The 18031-nt window shown below is 38.9% G+C and overlaps 1 protein-coding gene across 32 annotated transcripts in view; it reads right to left on the reverse strand.

Annotated features, from left to right (window-relative positions):
• The window catches only part of Map2 (microtubule associated protein 2), a 280850-nt gene that overhangs the window by 79595 nt on the left and 183224 nt on the right, over nucleotides 1-18031 (reverse strand). For all 32 annotated transcript variants that reach the window (XM_076550219.1, XM_076550221.1, XM_076550225.1 and 29 more), the window contains one exon: nucleotides 17285-17357. The gene's annotated coding sequence lies outside the window, so the exon portion shown is untranslated. The remainder of the gene's footprint in view (nucleotides 1-17284; nucleotides 17358-18031) is intronic.

The raw sequence follows: 18031 nt of genomic DNA on the forward strand, positions 1-18031 counted from the left end.
ATTGGATCTGCTTTTGGAAGACAAAGTCTTGGTCAATGATGAGAAAGAGCACTTTCTCTCAGCCTCGCTATTATCATTCCATCTTAGCTTGTCTCTTTAAAAAGTTGCTTCTTTGACAATTTCATACACACATATAATGGATTTTTTTATTACTCTCTCTCCCACCTAATCTTACTTTTCTCCTATGCCTTCATGCCTTGCTCCTGCCTACCAGTCCCTTTCTTAGATTCGTGACTTTTGGGTTGTGTTTGAGCCCCGTTTAGTTTAATCAGGGTGATCTCTAGGACCCTTGGATTAGAACTACATTTTGGAGCCTGGGGGGGGGGGGCGGGGATCATTGATGACTAAACAACAAGGCAGTGACTCCACCTGTCCCTGTAAAATAGTTAAAATACTCTACCTCTATCAGATAAGTTCAGCAGTGATGTTCCCTGGGCCCTTCCTCTACCCATGCCTAGTTGTGGACAGGCTTGCCCACTCACGTGCAGAGCCAGGTATCTGCAGCTGCTGTGAGCTCCTGACTGTAATTATTGTGTTTTGCCCAGAAAATGGCATTTTTGCACTTCTTCTTCCTGTCTCTCTCCTCCTACATTCTTTCAGTTCCATCTTCTGCAATGTCCACTGAGCCTGAGAGGGGACAGCATAAATGTTTTGTTTAGGGCTGAGGACCCAGCCATTGTTTATGTTTAGCATCTTGTGAAACTATGAGTTACTTCATTTATTGACAATCACAGGAAAGCAAGGCTTCTTTGATTAAGGTTGAGTAGAATTTTTCTAAACATAAACATAAATATTTCAAAAGCAGTTTGAAGCTGTTCTAATTTAGCTAGCCACCATATTAAGTTCCCTACTAAGGCCTATGGCTCCACCTACCATTGGTTTCTGATCAGGCTCACAGTACTAGGCATGCATTCCTGTCTGTAGAGTGGGCTTCAAATCCCAAACAGAGAATGATTGGTTACCCCTATAACATTATTGACACTAGTTGACACGTGGGCACATCTTGACTGGAAGGTTGGTATTGTAGTTCACAGGTAGGTAAGACTGTCGACACCTTTTCCTTCTTTCCCAGTAACCTTTATAGAACCTTCTAGATCCATGAACTCTAGCCATCAGGAAGGAAGTTTCCACCTCAGTTCTAGTTTGATTTATTTATATCATGTAACTAAGGTGTATAGTATCTTCAGCAATGGGGTCTTATCATCTAGTTCTGGTGGGCAGCCGAAAGGACTGGCAAGAGCCTCTCTTGTTTGGGAAACCTCTGGGGCTCCTATAATCAATTCAAAAGGTGATATCCCACATCTGGTATTTTGTTTAATAATCCATTAGGAACAGATTTTCCCAGTCATTCTGAGTCTCTCCCTTCAAACTCTTTTTAAAATATAAATTGTATTTTTAATTTTAAATTTAATATGGCAGTCTTTTGATGAATAATTCTCCCTCTAAGATAGAGCCAGGTGAATGAAGTGTTGCTTCTAACATGTTAAGATTAAAATCTTACGTCACATCTAGTGGGTATAACCAGATGCAGACCACCATTAGTCAGAGCATTTGTTGTTTGTGTGTTTTGAAATTCATTTACTCTTTGTCGGTGCTTGTGATTAAGCAAAAGTCAAATGGCCATTCTGTCATGAACATGGCAAAAATCAATTATTGTTTAGTATGATGGAAGGCTGAACTGATGATGTTAAGATATCCACTCTAAGATTACAACTCTAATTCATCAAACAATTAATTAGTTTACTCTCTAAAACATTAAAAGAAAAGGCTTAGTGCATCTGGGAGTTGAAAAGATGTTTGAAACAATGCTGTTGTAGGAGGTTGCAGAAAACAACAACAACAACATACATCTTGATATGTGCTGTAAGGGAGATGGGGAGAGTTTTAGGCATGCATAGAAAACTTTTATTACAGCACCTCCCATGACAGGCAGCATCTGAGTATAAAGCATGAATAGGACTTAGCAGAAGATAGGTCAGGAAACTTAAAGGGAGAATGTTGATACCCAAATACGTTTTCCTCCACGTTTCTTTGTCTTTTAAAACTTAGGCTGGGGAATAATTTTTGGAAAGACACTTTAATGGGCACTTTCCCAGTATTCTCATTACATGATTCTTCACTCCAGGTTAGAAGTTCTTCACTGTCCCATCTGTCCCCCTCACTAGGCTGTGAGCTCCTGGTGGCAGGCTGCATTTAATTCATCTCTGTACTTACAGCACCTTGTCCACTGGCACAAAGGAGGCTAAAGAACACATGTCTACTAATGAATGAAGACAGGACAGATGTAAAGCATCAATTGTTCTCTGTAGCCCAGAAGTAAAGGAAGACATAGGAAAAATGAGGCAAAGACAGAATCATAAGAGATGCACTAAGTCACACCCAGCCTCTGTCCTGGAGGGCTTCAGCATCCGTGAAAGATGAGGAAGAAGGGTGTGGCTTATTCAGGTTTATTATTTAGAATGATTGTTGCAATAATGGACCAATGAAATGTGAACTGGAGGAAGACATGACTAAGCATGGAGATGCTCTTAGAGACAGTTGCTTTAGAAAAAGGGCACATGGACCTGAACTATGACTGTGTTTGGGATGCAACTGGGCTGGATTCTATGTGAGGAGCTAAACTGATAATGATTAATTAACAAAGCCTAACCTCACATTGCTATAATGTTAAATAGATTTGTTTTTACAAAACTGCCTTGTCAACTAATGTCTTCATGTTGAATTGTCTATTATCTATCTAACTATATAACTTATTGATCTACTTTCACGAGAATAAAACATTATCTTTCATATTATATTGAAAGGTGTTTTCATTATTAATATTTTAAGTCCTATGCCAATGTTCTGAAGAGTTCTGCTTCACTGAAATTTATTATTGACTGTCTTAGTTTTCAACGAGCTATAGAGTTTTTTTAAAAATTGTTGTTCAGTCTAAGTCTGATGAGGTTATTTCGAATGTCATTTGTTTTCAGATGTGAGACCAGGCTAAACTTGTGCGTGTGGACAGACATGGTCAGAACTACATTCAAATGGTAAGGTGCTAGAGCAAGGAAATAAAGGTTGTGAGAAAAGTAGGAGACAGCTCAGTGGCTGTGGAACTGGATCTTTCTCTGAAAGGCACCAATTTTCAAATTGCTTTAATGAGATTCTCTTGAAGTGTTCATTTAATTTTAAGATTGTTATTAATGTGGTTATTGTGCTTTTTCGAATTCATTCAATAAACATTTATTGCTTAGCAGTTTTATACCAGAAATTCTGTTATGCCTCATGAATAAAATGCTGATTAACATATGGACTCTCTCTATAGACAGCTCACACTCAATTGTGGAAGACAGAGGAGTCTGAAGTCTTCAATCATAGTAAACACAGTAATGGAGAATGAACAAAGAAATATCAATCTTCCAAGTCATTATTATAAAAAAAACTATAGGCATAAACTAGTGAGTTTATATAAATTTATATAAGTTATACACACATATATTAGAAAGTATACATTTTAATAGATGCTACCCTATGACATGGATAGAGGGTTAAACCCAGCTAGTGATAGCAGACACTGACTTCTAGAAATTTCTTTTATATGACTCTATAAGCCATATAAAAGTGAAGTTTGAATGATACGAAACAGCAAATTCTTTTATTTCTTATTTGTTATGGATTTGGGGCAGACTATGTGCTGTGGTGTGCTTGCTGCTGGCTGTAATTGTGACTCATAGGAATTCTGAGGTAAGTTGAAAGTTGCCTTACTTACTACATCAGTGAGTCTAGCCTGAAAGGATGTCCATAAAACCCTTATCATTTGGAATTCCCTCACAACTCAGGTTGGATCCAAATGGGTCAGCCTTCACATACAGTTTGACTTCTCTCTTTGAACAGACGTCTTTGTACCCTGGAGTGAATTCTAGAAACAAGGTCAATTTTTATGGCTGGCTACTTGCATTCGGTCAAACTTGTGCAGCGACAGAATGTGACATAAAATATTGAAAACCCCCAGGCCTGAAATGTATATAATTAGTCCAAGGTTATGAGATGGTAAAATATTTTCAAGTAAATGAAAAAAAACCAGTGCAATGAATTTCTCTACAAACAACTGTTTAACTGTTTCTATCTTATATGTAATGGTTAATTTAATAGTAGGCACCTATGTAGCAAAATTAAAAAAAAACATATCTGACCAAGTTTAGGGTGTTATTCAGTGGTATAGTGAGTGCCTACTCATGCTCAATGCCCTGGGTTCAGCACCCAACACCACAAAACACCCCCCCAAAAAACAGAACAAAGAAATATAAAATTAAAATAATACACACTTCTAGACAGTAACAAATACTACAGAGACATATATTATTCTTTTAAAAGACAACATGCTTCATTTACTTTTTATAAAGCACAGCAATGTTAACATTTCATCTGGGACCTAACTATGAGAAAGAAAAGGAGCTGGGTGGTGGTGGCGTGCATCTTTAATCCTAGCACTCGGGAGGTAGAGGCAGGAGGATCTCTGTGGGTTTGAGGCCAGCCTGGTCTACAGACTGAGACCCAGGAAAGGCACAAAGCTACGCAGAGAAACCCTGTCTTGGAAAAAGAAAGAAAGAAAGAAAGAAAGAAAGAAAGAAAGAAAGAAAGAAAGAAAGAAAGGAAGGAAGGAAGGAAGGAAGGAAGGAAGGAAGGAAGGAAGGAAGGAAGGAAGGAAGAAAGAAAGAAAGAAGAGGAGATTTAGGCTTTTGATGGCAAGAGAACATGGCAGCTGAAGATGGTGAGACTCCTTCGGCAGGTTAAAGATATGATTGGTGACAGAATTGTTGGACAGGAAAGTCAGAAAAGGCCTAGTTTTTTCATGGATGTTGAGTGTCTGAATTTAGGTCCTCATGTTTGTGTGACAACCGTTCTCTCCAGTTGCCTAAATAATCTTCAGTTTCAAGGATGGATTGAGGTGGTGACCTCAGAGGAGAAACGGACGTGATGTTACTATCTATGCAAAGTATGAAAGGATGCCCCATTAAGGAGGAGAGTGTTGTGTGGGGCAAGGATGCTCCTGAAGGACCAGAGTCTGTTGTGGGCACAGAAGCCACGGGGCAAGAATGAGCTTCCTGGTGTGAGGCTGGCTTTAGACAAAGGCAGAGTGCCATGAGAACTGTTTCATAGACAATTTGGTCAAGCGTTTAGATTTATCTCAAAATATAATAGTTTCTTACAGGGTAGTGTTGACCTTTAAAAGAATCACGTGGCTACTATGTGGAAAAGAGAGGGGGTCGTAGTGGAGCAATAACAGACACCTAGAGTTCAGTTTGGAGCCTCTCACAGTTATCCCAGGAGACAGGATGGTGACTGATGACAGGATGCTGAGGAAACCTGGGAGAAGGTGGTGGATTCTCGATGCCAGGCTCACTAGCTAGAGAACAGACTTCTTGAAATCAAAAAAATTACAGTGGAGCGCATAAGGCTGAATATGTTTTTATCCAAGCACAAATATTTCAGTTTATGTTTTTGTTTGCAGGACTGGGGATTGAACATAGGGCCTCGTGCATGTGAGGCAAGTACTTTATCACCGACTGTAGCCCCAGCCATTAGCAGATATTTTATATTATATAATAAAGTTACTCCACTCTACCATAAGAACATTATATTTATAAATACCTATGAGTTTGCTACTTTCCTGCAGAGCTTCACTGAAAAACGTGCCTGCCTCTGTGCTCTGTTCCAATAGTATTTTCTCAGTGTATACAAAAGTCCATTATGTAGGCATGTGTGACAATTTAGATATCCACGGTTTGTATAGGGCACTGTAATTTGAAAATTCCTCTTGGTTTGTCAACAACGTTTCCTTGAACATTCTTATTTCCCCCAAACAAGGCTCACTATAATTTTAAATATATGCCCCCAGTCAAAACTCATAGTGACTTAACTAAACATTGCTCTCTGGTAACAAGAACTCACAGAGCCACAATGCTGTGCTGCTGAAAAGGTCTTTTGTGTTTTTCTGCCCTTGGCTCTCCATTCAGGATGGATGACTACTGGATCTTGCCTCATGCTTTGCTCACAGTGAGTTTAAATGACTCAGGCTCTGGCACCCTCTCACTGAAGTATTTGCTTTAGCGAATTCTCAATTTCTCTTCCAGAGATTACAGCTGCCTCTGAATCAAACTGCCGCCTGTAGTAATTACTGAGCACAACTGGAATCCTTGACATTCATTAAAAAAATCAGTGCAGGTGGGAGCGAAATGAGTAGGAAAAAAAATTACAAGACATTATCACGGTTAGACACATCATCACACTTCTTAGGAGGAAAGATTTGACAGACACACCCAGAAAACATCAGCCTCCAACTTCAACCATGTGGTTTTTACTCACTGCTTCTCAAACTTCTCACAGTTGGAAGCACCAATCTGTCTTTCCTCATCTACTTTAGCAAATAGCCGGTTCTCTTGGGATTTCTCCATTTTAAATGTTCTCCAGTTCCATGGGTATGTGATTAAAGTGTCACCAACTCTCAAAGGGAGAAGAAATTTTAACCGTTCCGGAATAAATAGTGATCACACACTGACTGTGAAGGACTTACTCACAAACCCCCTAGAATTCCATAGTCAGAGGAAAGCAACACTCTGTGGCAGAATTCATTAGCAAATAAGCTTATTTGATGGAATGCCGAGGCGACAGAATTACTTTTGTACAACACTGAAACAATACTGTGCTGGATAGCATTACGCCAACTTGACACTAGCTAGACTTCTCTGAAAGGAGGGAACCTCAATTGATAAAAAATGCCTCCATAAGATCTGGATATAGGGCATTTTTTAAACTAGTGATAGATAAGGGAGGGCCCTGCCCATTGTGGGTAGCACCATCCCTGGGCTGGTGGTCCTGGGTTCTATAAAAAGCAGGCTGGGTAAGCCATTGGGAACAAGCCAGTGAGCAACAGCCATCCAGGGCCTCTGCATCAGCTCCTGCCTCCAGGGTCCTGCTCTCACTGCTTCTGATAATGAATTGTTATATGGAACTGTGAGTGAAATAGACCCTTTCCTCCCTAAGTTGCTTTTGGTCATGGCGTTTCATCATAGAAAAAGTAACCCTAAGACAAATATTAATTTCTTAAAAATAATTGGATACAATGGTACTTGCCACGTGTTCATTACCATCCAAATACATAATACTGATGAAACAATTGTAAAATATGACAGGGGACTTTGTGATTACTTGGGAGGTCATCAAAATGTAAAAAAAAAACTTCACATTTTTAAAAAAGTGCTAAATAGTGTGGGTATTTTCCTCATTAGTTTACCTTTACTCTACTTTTCCTTAAAAGCACACATTCCTCTTAAATTCAGAGTGCTTTTATTTGATACTCCAATTCATGGTTCTAATAATGAATTTAACTATCGAAGTATAAATATTTATTCATCCTACAATGAAGCTTTGAAAATTATTAATAAGTTAATTCTCTTAACAAAAAGTTATTGTAGTAAGTGAACAGCAATACCAGACATCAGAGTTTGTTAGCTGTTATCTTTGGAAACACTATTTCTATAAAGAATGTCTTTAAAGAAACATATCTGTGTACTGTTGTAGGAATTAACTTTGATAGACTGATTTGCCTATTACATTTACTATTTTAACATGATATAGGAATTATGATTTACGATTGCGTCTGCATAGTGTGACTGACGTCTGGCTTTGCCAGCACTTAAGCTATGTGACCCATGTATATAAAGGTCCTGCTTCATAGACTGCTACTAAAACTCAGACGTTTTACTAGCAGTTTACGGAACTGCTTTCTTCTTATTCTGAGCATTTAGGTAAAGTGCCCCCTTCTCTACCCAGATGAATGAGAAAAAAAGCATGTGAGTGGAAATGCAGCCCTGGTCTGTATGTACCTGCCATGTACTTCTTGGTTTCTTCTCTTCCATCAGTTGACTATAGATGATGACGAAGCAAAATCACAAACGTCAGGAGCCTGGGTCCTTGGTTGTCTACAAAGATTACCTCCCACCCCAAGCAGTACTGTTGAATGAGGCCAAAACAAAGCTATGACAAAAAGTTCCAGAACTCCTTCTTAAAGCATTTAGATAACCTGAATAGCATACTTGGTCTGAAAAAAAAAACTATAATGCAATTTTTCTGTTCACTTTAAAAATAATGTGTGTGTGTGTGTGTGTGTGTGTGTGCGCGCGTGTGTGTGTGTGTGTGTGTGTGTGTGTGTGTGTGTGTGTGTGTGCGTTCAAATACACACTCTTGCATGCATGTACATACATGCTGGTACCCTCAGAGACCAGAAGAGAGCGTTAGATCCCCCAAATGACATAGACCTTGCTATGTAGGCAAAGATGACCTTGACCGTTTGATCTTCCTGCCTCTACCTCCTAACTGCTGGGATTTCAGGAGTGTACCACCATGTCTGGAAAATGCAACCTTTAAAGAAGTTGTTTCTTCTATTTTTCGAGATTATAATAAAATGCAACATTTACAGAGGAGAAGACCAAGAGCAGTGACAGTATTAAACAAAACACTTCAAGTCACCCTCCCCAGGTTGCTGCCTGCACAGCCAATCCTCACAGGCACGAGAAGAGCGGTGGGTGTTGGTGTGGGAGAAGTGAGAGCAAACTGGGAGAAAGGGTATTTCTCTGATTTGTGCTCCTCTGCTCTCGGGTGTAGCTGGAGTGCAGATGGTCCATGCTTTAGGTGGGTTCTTCTGGAATATGGGCCACAGGGAGGACAGAATTTGCAGTCACTTTCCTAGGAGCACAGGTTTTTTTATTTTTATTTTTATTTTATTTTTTTACATTTTCCCAAGGACATGGTGAAAGCATCCAGTTTTCTAAAGTGAAGCAAAGACAGAACCTTTACACATGCCTGTCACTGTGACCCTTCTATCTGCCCTCCTTATTGCTTTAGGAGGCTCTCTGCTTTGTTAATCTGCCCGAATGTAACAATGTAACATTTTCCTGCATTTTACAATACCCTGTTCCAATAATAACAATAATAATGTTGATGATGATAACAACAATAATAATAATAGTATCCTGCAATCTCAAATGCCAAAATGTCATCCTATTTTTTCTCTTTCTTACAGAGGACTATAAATATACCCTTTCTCCTATCTAAAACAACAACAACAACAACAACAACAACACACACACACACACACACACACACACACACACACACACACACACACGGGAGCATGGGCACCCACACATGCACCCACTTAACAAACACAGACCCCGAGAAGAATGTCAATAAACCAACATCCATAAAATCTGTAGTCACTTCTCTATCACTTCTTTATTGATTACTTGGACTCTTTTCAATCTTTGGTTACTCAGTAACAAATATCAACAATGTTTTAAATATTATCTGCTACTATTGTTGGGAAGGCACAATTATAGGAAAGGTGAAATCTTTGTCTTTGAGAACATAACCAAGCCATGGAGACAGAGATGGAAATGGTAAGGTATCATATGTGATTTTTCTTTAGTCTAAGACTGTTAAAAGACTATGCATGTGTCTTATTAACCAGAGACACAATACAAATTATTATTAATACAAGTTATTTTTAGGACTATTCACAGTTTGTATAAACTTTGAAGTGATAGATAATATACAGAGGGGAAATGGGGGCCTTCAAATAGAAGGAGCATAATGAATAAAGACAATGATAACAATGGAAGGTGTACATTTAACTAGGAATCAACAAGTATTCTACTGTGGTTGGAAGGGGAAGAAACAATGGTATTAGTGAGGGTGTGTGTGTGTAGAAATTGTTCAGAGATATCTGCCATGAGCTCTGTTTGGGTTTGTTTAGGAAATTTTTATATGGGAAAAAGAAACAAGGTGATGTACCCTCAGCATTCCATGGTCATAGCACAGAGAGTGCCATCTATTTATAAGGATCAGGAAAGTGGCAAGAATCAAAGTCATTTGATTCAGACAAACATATTGGAAGCCTGGCCTGAAGGGATAAAATCTGGGAGATTTCTGAGATCACAGAGCCCAGTTAAATGAGAGAACTGAAGGAGAGGACGGTTGATATCAAATTACAACTCATCACTTGAATATAGGCTAATTTAAAAATAAATTCTTTGACTTCTATCATGGTGTCTCAGTAGGTAACAATGGAGATGTTTAAGGTGCTGATAGGCAGAAAAAGTTCAGGAAAGTACAGCTAGAGTGGGAGCTGGGCAGTTACTGATGTTTTCATGCCCCTTGATGCTCACTAATAATTCATTGTATTTAATGCTGTAAATTCTCCATTCTCCTCGACTCAATGCAGGCCTCTGTAAGAGCACTCTTGGTTCACCTTAGGCATGAGACCTCCTTTTACACTATGCTAAACTCTTCTGTTTCTCTTCTTCCCTCACCCACAATGTGAATGGTCCTCAGTGTTCTTTGCTTTTTTCCTATGGCACCATCTTCTCCATACCTCTGTAGTCCCAGCATTTCATATATTCGCTAAGTATATACATCCTCAGTCCACAAATCCATTCTTACCTCACCACTATCTACAGATTGCATTTCCTACAAAGTTTTTGTCACCATTACATGAGGTGCATGTCAATGGTGGAAATCTCAAATTTTCTTCTTCAGAGTTGACCCCTTAATCCATTCTGCATCTTTGCCATCCAGTGAAGCTTCACAGGGCAAATTATCCTGCTCAGAAACCTTTGCGTTCTAAGATAAAATGTCACCCTGTAGTCATAGCCTAGGCTAGCCACAAATTCACCACAATCCTCCTGCCTCAGCCTCCGAATGATGACAAAATTGCTCCAGTGAGCAATGAGGCATAAATGTTTTGTTTTGATTTTGTTTTTTGGTTTTTTTTTGTTTTGTTTTTCGAGACAGGGTTTCTCTGCATAGCTTTGCGCCTTTCCTGGGACTCACTTGGTAGCCCAGGCTGGCCTCGAACTCACAGAGATCCGCCTGCCTCTGCCTCCCGAGTGCTGGGATTAAAGGCGTGCGCCACCACCGCCCGGCTTTGTTTTGATTTTGAAATAAGGCAGCCAGGATGGCCTTGAATTCCTGAACATCCTCCTACCTCAGCCTCCCAAGCACTGGGACTCTAGGCAGGACACTCCACAGCTTTCTCCAGGTTTTTTATTTGGTTTGTTGCAGGCAATAGAAGCCTGAGGTGCAAAAGGGACACAAGCCAATCACACAACTCCAGAAAATGGCAGTACACTTTGTAAGGACATAGCCAGATCTCTGGGATAGTGGCTGAAGGCTGGCTTGAAAAGTTCCTCATAACATAAACTGTCCCTGATTAGAATTAGTTTGAATTATCACAGGACTTTGAGTTTAACATGCCTTAATCTCAGTCACATGCGTGCAAAGTGTTTTGTAGAAATATGGGTTTTTGCAACTATGTGTATTGAATTAGGTGTGCATGTGAACACACATACACACATAAATATGTGCATACCTCTTGCTAAGTATATCTAGTTCATCCTTCATCAGGAGGGCCAAGTGAATGCATCTTATTTTTGCAGTTATGTGTAGAGCTAAAGATGGAATGCTAATTGCATCTGGAGCACTCCCTCCAGCCACTTGCCTATTTCCCACTATCTCTGGGGATTTCATTTCTTTCTTCACCTGGCTTCTTGATGCTTTAGTCTCAAAAAGTTCTAACTTCCCTTCCAGGTGGCAAACAGAGGGCAGACAAAACCCTTAATTTTATAATACAGGAGCCTGCATGTCCTTACACAGCTTCAGAAAAACTGTCAAGTTATGGATCCCTCTGAATACAGTAATGGGACATGCCAGTTATCAATGAATAGTGCAGAGTAAGAGAAAGGTAGCAAATAGACTTAGATATTTTAGTTGCTTTGGAGGTGTTAGTTCATCACCATGCATTTCTTGCAGTTAGCTCTCTTCTTTTCCCCACCTAAGGATGTAGAAGCCTGACAACCATGCATGTACTTTCTAATCTATTTTAGTGGTCACAGCTTATTGGGTTAAAGTTGAGGTGATTAAAAATTGATAAGCAAATACTACATAAACCTGGCACTGATGGAGAAGCAAGGTGATGAGCCATGGCTGGGTGAGAAGCAATAAGAAAATCTTGTCTTTATGTAAAAGAAGTTATTATCATGTGGAATCAAAGTGAGCAAAGAGAGATGAAGCTGAGGGGTCCCAGAGAAAACTGTATGCTACCGGTTAGATACAGATTTCGTCTCTCAGGAGTTCATATACTGAAATTTTATCCCATTGTGAGGTTTAAAGAGAAGGAACTCAAATCTCTCAGAAGTTTTAGCAGTGGGGTTAGTTAAACTAGACAAGGCCATGTGGGTAGAGACCCCTTAACTGAATTACTAGTTGTTTTGTGTGAAATGGAGTTAAATTAGATAAGGTCATATGGGTAGAGACCCCTTAACTGAATTACTAGTTGTTTTATGTGAAATGGAAGAGAGACCAGATGATACATACATGTATCTTCTCTCCCATGTAATGACAACATTGTCTTGTGACCCTGCCAGATGATGGCCTAGACCTTAGACCAGAAGGATGAACCAAAATAAACTCTTTTCTTTACAAGGTACTTTGCTTCTGTAACAACAATGTTCTACTAAAAGGCTGCTCAGTAACACATAACAATCTTTCTGCTTAAGTAAAACTATATTCCTATTCAATACAACCTACTATCTATATTGGCTGAGACAAGGTTATCACTATCAGACAGCAAATGTCTTCTGAGTACAGCAGGACTGAACTGTGAAACCTACAACCAGCTTCCCTTTTTAAATGACTTATTCTCAAAGCCTATAAAATAATTAATTGGATAATAAGCATGACTACACCACTATTGCATTTATTTATTTATTTATTTATTTATTTATTTATTTATTTATTTATTTATTTATTTATTTATTACTTGTTTATTCATTTATTTGTGTGTGTGTGTGTGTGTGTGTGTGTGTGTGCACATGAGTGTGTGCACACTCACGCAGTGCTCCATTTCATGTGTAGAAGTCAGTAGACAACTTGTAAGAGTTGGTTTTCTGCCTCCACCCTGTTGGTTCTGGGAATGGAACTCAAGTTTTCAGGTATGGTGGTGAGAACATATACTCAACTGAACCTTCTCAGCTCTCCCTGACCACTATTCACTTATTCAAACATTAGGCTATGTGCTTATCAGTACCAAATGTTTTCTTTTTCTATTTCTATTTGGCCAAACTGTTAAAAGACAATCCTTAATCGCAGCAGTCTTTTTTACAGCAGGTGGTGGCCACCTCTGCCTCCAAAACTCCAGCCCAAACAATCTGCTTAGGACTGCTGAGGAAGCAACAGAATGTGCTTGTGACTCAGCCTGCTAAGTAGGAGGACTGTCATTGTTATTTTAACTCCTGCCAGAGGATGTGGGCAACTCTCCTTTTCCCTGTCCCCAGATAACTAAGTAGAGATCCCTCTTTCAAACCTCACCCAGGCTTAGTCAATAAGAACCGGGAGACCTGGGTGGCAGGTGTGGTTTAGCAGCTCACAGCAGAGTACAAAAGGTTTCTGTAAAAGCATGATCAGACATCCCAAAATCATCAATCAAATTTATTTTTAGAATGCATAATCTACTTCGAAAACAGTCGCCATAGAATCCATGAACAATCTTTGTGAGGTAGTGATCAGTGTAAGCCAAGGTCCTTATTTTTAGAGAAGATGGCAAAAATACCAGGTTTTCATTCTCTTTTTGTTAGTTGTTGGCGCATGGTGGCCCTACTGTTTGTCTTTCTGTTGCCAAGTGTTCCCAACAATATAAATAGTCATCAAGTGCAGCTCCTAGTTATAAAACTAAAGACATCTTCTTACACAAAACAATTCTCAAAAGATAAGCTCCTTTCAGCTATGAATGAAGAAAAAATATAAATATTCCGAAGGAACATACAACCTAAGTTATGTTGAATTGTAGTAGATTACAATATTTAGGTGAAAGACTTAGAGAACAATACATATTTTTTAATTCTTCAAATATCTTCCTCATGCCCATCTACCTAGCTTATTCCTAACTTATATGTAGTTTGGGACTTTTGTATTATAAATGAAGATTAGAGACGATAAAATCAGCAACCAAGTTTTTCACAATACTATAAAACCATAAAAATTATGACTTGAGTCCAGGAAAAAGTGTTTGAGCATTGAAAAAGCAATGGGTTCTGCTAAGACACATAAAGGAATGCTTTAAGAGCTACCAATCATCGTTGATGTGCATTGTGGGTAATCTATGGGCAAAGCATCTACCTGTTATGTTTCCCAGGAACCATGTATATCCACTCATCCCTTCATCAAGTGAGAACTCACCAGGGAGGTGCTGGCCTTGGTAATAGTGACACAGCTCAAAACATGATATAATTTCTGCCATCGGAGGGAGGAGACAATATTGAGGTGATGTGGGCTGCAGAGGATGGTAATCCTGTACCATCTTGTTGGCTACGATAAGAGTGTGGGATTCATTCTATACAAGTGACCATTCATGTATTTGGAACATGGGAGTCATATCAATTAAGGACTTTTGTAGTGACTTCTTCTATGTAGACAACAGATTATGGGAGTGTGAGACTGATGACTTTTAAATGTATAGGTAGAGATGATGAGACTTGGTAAGTCTCATCAAGTACTGTGATGCTCTCCCATGGGGCTTAAAGAGGTCAAGTCATATGATTCTAACAGGTGGTGGAAGCGAGAGGCAAACTGATTTTCATAGCGATTAACAGTGCACTGTAATACCCAGTGAGCTTTGTGTGAAAAGAGATGTTGATTTCACAGGCATCAATAAGATAAACTTCAGGGACAAAGACTTAGATTTGGCATTGCATGTGTTAGGTTGGAAATATTCAACTTCAAATTTTATACAATATAGTAATTAGCAACATTAGTAAATAATTTAAAGGATGCTCTTTACCAAACATTTTCACTGTGATTATCCCTTCTGTATAATCCACTTGGTGAAGTCAGTGGTATCAGAGGTGATCACATGGTATTAAAGAACATATCTAAATAGAAATACTTGCATAAAATTGTGCAGAAACACTGCATGAATCTTCATGTTTTCATAGATACTATTTTCTCAGGATGGATAAATATCGTCTCTTTTTTTGTTTGTTCGTTTTGTTTGTTTGTTTGTTTGTTTGTTTGTTTTTCGAGCCAGGGTTTCTCTGTGTAGTTTTGATACCTGTCTTGGAGCTTACTCTGTAGACCAGGCTGGCCTCGAACTCACAGAAATCCTCCCGGCTCTGCCTCCCGAGTGCTGGGATTAAAGATATGTGCCACTGCCACCCGGCTCTTCTTGGTATTTTAGCATTAGCCCCCAATATACACAAAAGATCCTAATAAATGATGGTGGGATAAATTAAACTTTCATGTACATGTTTGCAAGTTCTAGAATTAACTGTATTGTTAGACAATAATTTGAAAAGGGTCTTTATTAAAACCCCTCCCTTGATTTTTAAGGGATGTAAGCAATTAACATGGACCTCCCAAAATGTATTTTTCTTTTTAAGTATCTTAAATTTCATATGTAGTATTTATACTAGGTTTGGGACTAGTTAGAATTTCATCTATGGTGAAATAAAACCTATGGGGATTATTATATTATGGCAGAACAGTGAAAACCGTGGGTCCCAGTAGATTAGCAAAATCCTTACATGCCAATTAAAGATGTGTTTCCAGCTGGGAAAAAAAATGAAACATAAAAAGACTTGGCATGGTATCATATTCAGAGAATGTCAGCTCTCTTGGACACAAATTCCAAATAAGTTTTATAAGACATGAGGAAGCCATGGTAGCACTGAATCTTTAAAGTGCTGTGAGAGATTTAGATGCAATAATAAGCACCTTAATATGTAAGGCAGTAACCATGGTAACAGCTGGGATGAGCCAAACCAATCTTGTCTGCCAACGTGGATGCATCTAAATACAACAGTGAGTGAAAGTGACCTATGAAGGAACACCTGCAGGGTGACACCAGCTCTGTACACTTGGAAGATGTAACTGTGCTGCATCTGTTTGTCTCATAGCAGAACACACAAAGGACACTATGTACCTTTAGAATTCTGATACTCCCTGGCACGAAAGCAGGAGCATGAGAAGAAAGCGAAGTGTCTTTTCCTCCTGTGGTGGTCTATTCAGAAAAGAGCTTAAGATAGCCATAAGTGAGGCTGTTTGATCTGTATGGTAGATGCTTAGGTATTTACAATCATGTTGAGTCTTTTTGCAATGAAAACATGATTACAGTTTTTTTTTCACTCAAAAATAAAGAATTTATGAGAGCCATAAAATAAACACTCCGTGGCCAATTATCAATAATATATTCAACACCTTTAATAAAAAACAAGTTAAAATTAAAATGCATTTTCTGGAATGAGAGGTCACTCCTTGGCAATCTCTGAATAGTTTTATTCTGCTTTTATTATGAAGTTTCTAGTTACAAGGTGCCAAGTAAAAGAAAACATAGTTTCTATTTGCAAACTGAGCTAAAGTGCTCATTTATTCATTCATGCGATTGTTGGATATGGGACAGGTGCACATATACAGTAAGAGTGTGCCTGCTGTGCATTGACTGCGTTTTCAGTAAATGTTACTTGTTTTCTTATATAAATCCAGATGGAATTTATGCAAACATAGGAGAATCTAATTCTTGGGTATTTCTTTCTCAAGCAGCTATCCCCAGGTTACTACTGTGGCTGGGGTTATCTTTCTCCCATGTGCACAGCTTTGGGGTTCCTTTTCCCATGTGCATGGTTTGGGTGAGCTTTGTCTCAGGCCCCTAATCTGTAAAGTGGACATCATCTGTTAGCTACCTCACAGAGCCGACGGAAGGGAATAAGTGCATTACTTTACATAAAGGCACACGCAAAACAGCAGGAAAGAGGGGCTTGGTTCAACACTCATTTCAAAGCAAGATCTTTTCATTTAGTCAGTCTAAAACCTATGAAGTGATCTTCTAACAATATTTTTATTGATTATTTGGAAAGTTCATATAATGCACCCCGATCCCTCTCAGTCCTCCCAGGTCCATTCTCCACCCTTGTGTCTTCACTGGAGCATGGTCAGACTCCCGGTGGCCAGCCCTGAAAGAAGACTACTTCCCAACCTCCACCCTGCCAAAAGCCATCAACTGTGAAGAGCTTCATGTGAGGTGATAATTTATAGTTCCAAGCCTATTAGCTGTAAAATTCAAAATGCTTTTTCCTTAAAAAATAAACTGGCATTCAATTAAAACTTAAAAAAACAAAACTATGGTTAGCAAAGAAGTGAAGCGTTTTTCATGAGAGTGGGTCACTCTTTCGTGGTAGAGAGGACGCGATCTTACCTCTTCAAGGAAGTTGTGAAGTAGTGATATTTGTTGTGTTCTCAAAGGACTGATAGTATGTTCTGGCTTCTTTCTGTCAGAAAAAAAGAAAAAGAAGAATGCAGAGAAAAATGTATGAATTAATTTCTGACCCACACATGGCAACCATGTCAACGTGAAACAACTCAAAGCTTTCTCTTTTGAATTTGGGTAACAGTGAGACTGCAGGATGGATTTCCTAAGGTCTGCTCCTCATTTGCTTAGCATTGGTGACCTGCTGAATGCTTTCCCTACCTTTTTACATCTTAATGCTTCTTAAGAGTAACATCCAAGGACGAGTAGAATTTTTAAATTGTTCTCAGCTAATAAATAGCAGATTATATAATCTCCCCCAAATAATATAGTCATAATTGTTAATTATATCCAGCAAGCTTTAAAAAAGACTGGGCCTCTAGCCCAGTCTGCATTGATTTTATGAAGCACAGGATGGAGAGAGATTTTTTTTTAACAATTAATTAAATATTCTCCATAGAGTACTAAATTTGCTTTGACATTCCAAAACCTGAAAGTCACTCTGGATTAGCAATTCTGCTGAAAAATGCCACTGAGCATCATATGGAATACTTCCCATTGAAGTGGTTCCTGGAAATAAACAGTTACTGGAAGGCACCAGGCTTGTTTTCTGTCTTACAAGCTGTCCAGGTGCAGCCACCCTCATCTGTGGCAAGACTACAAAAACCCACAGTGTGTAAATCCCTGGTCAAATCC

Source organism: Peromyscus maniculatus, chromosome 13 (assembly GCF_049852395.1).
Source record: "Peromyscus maniculatus bairdii isolate BWxNUB_F1_BW_parent chromosome 13, HU_Pman_BW_mat_3.1, whole genome shotgun sequence".
NCBI classification, from domain to species: Eukaryota; Metazoa; Chordata; class Mammalia; order Rodentia; family Cricetidae; genus Peromyscus; species Peromyscus maniculatus.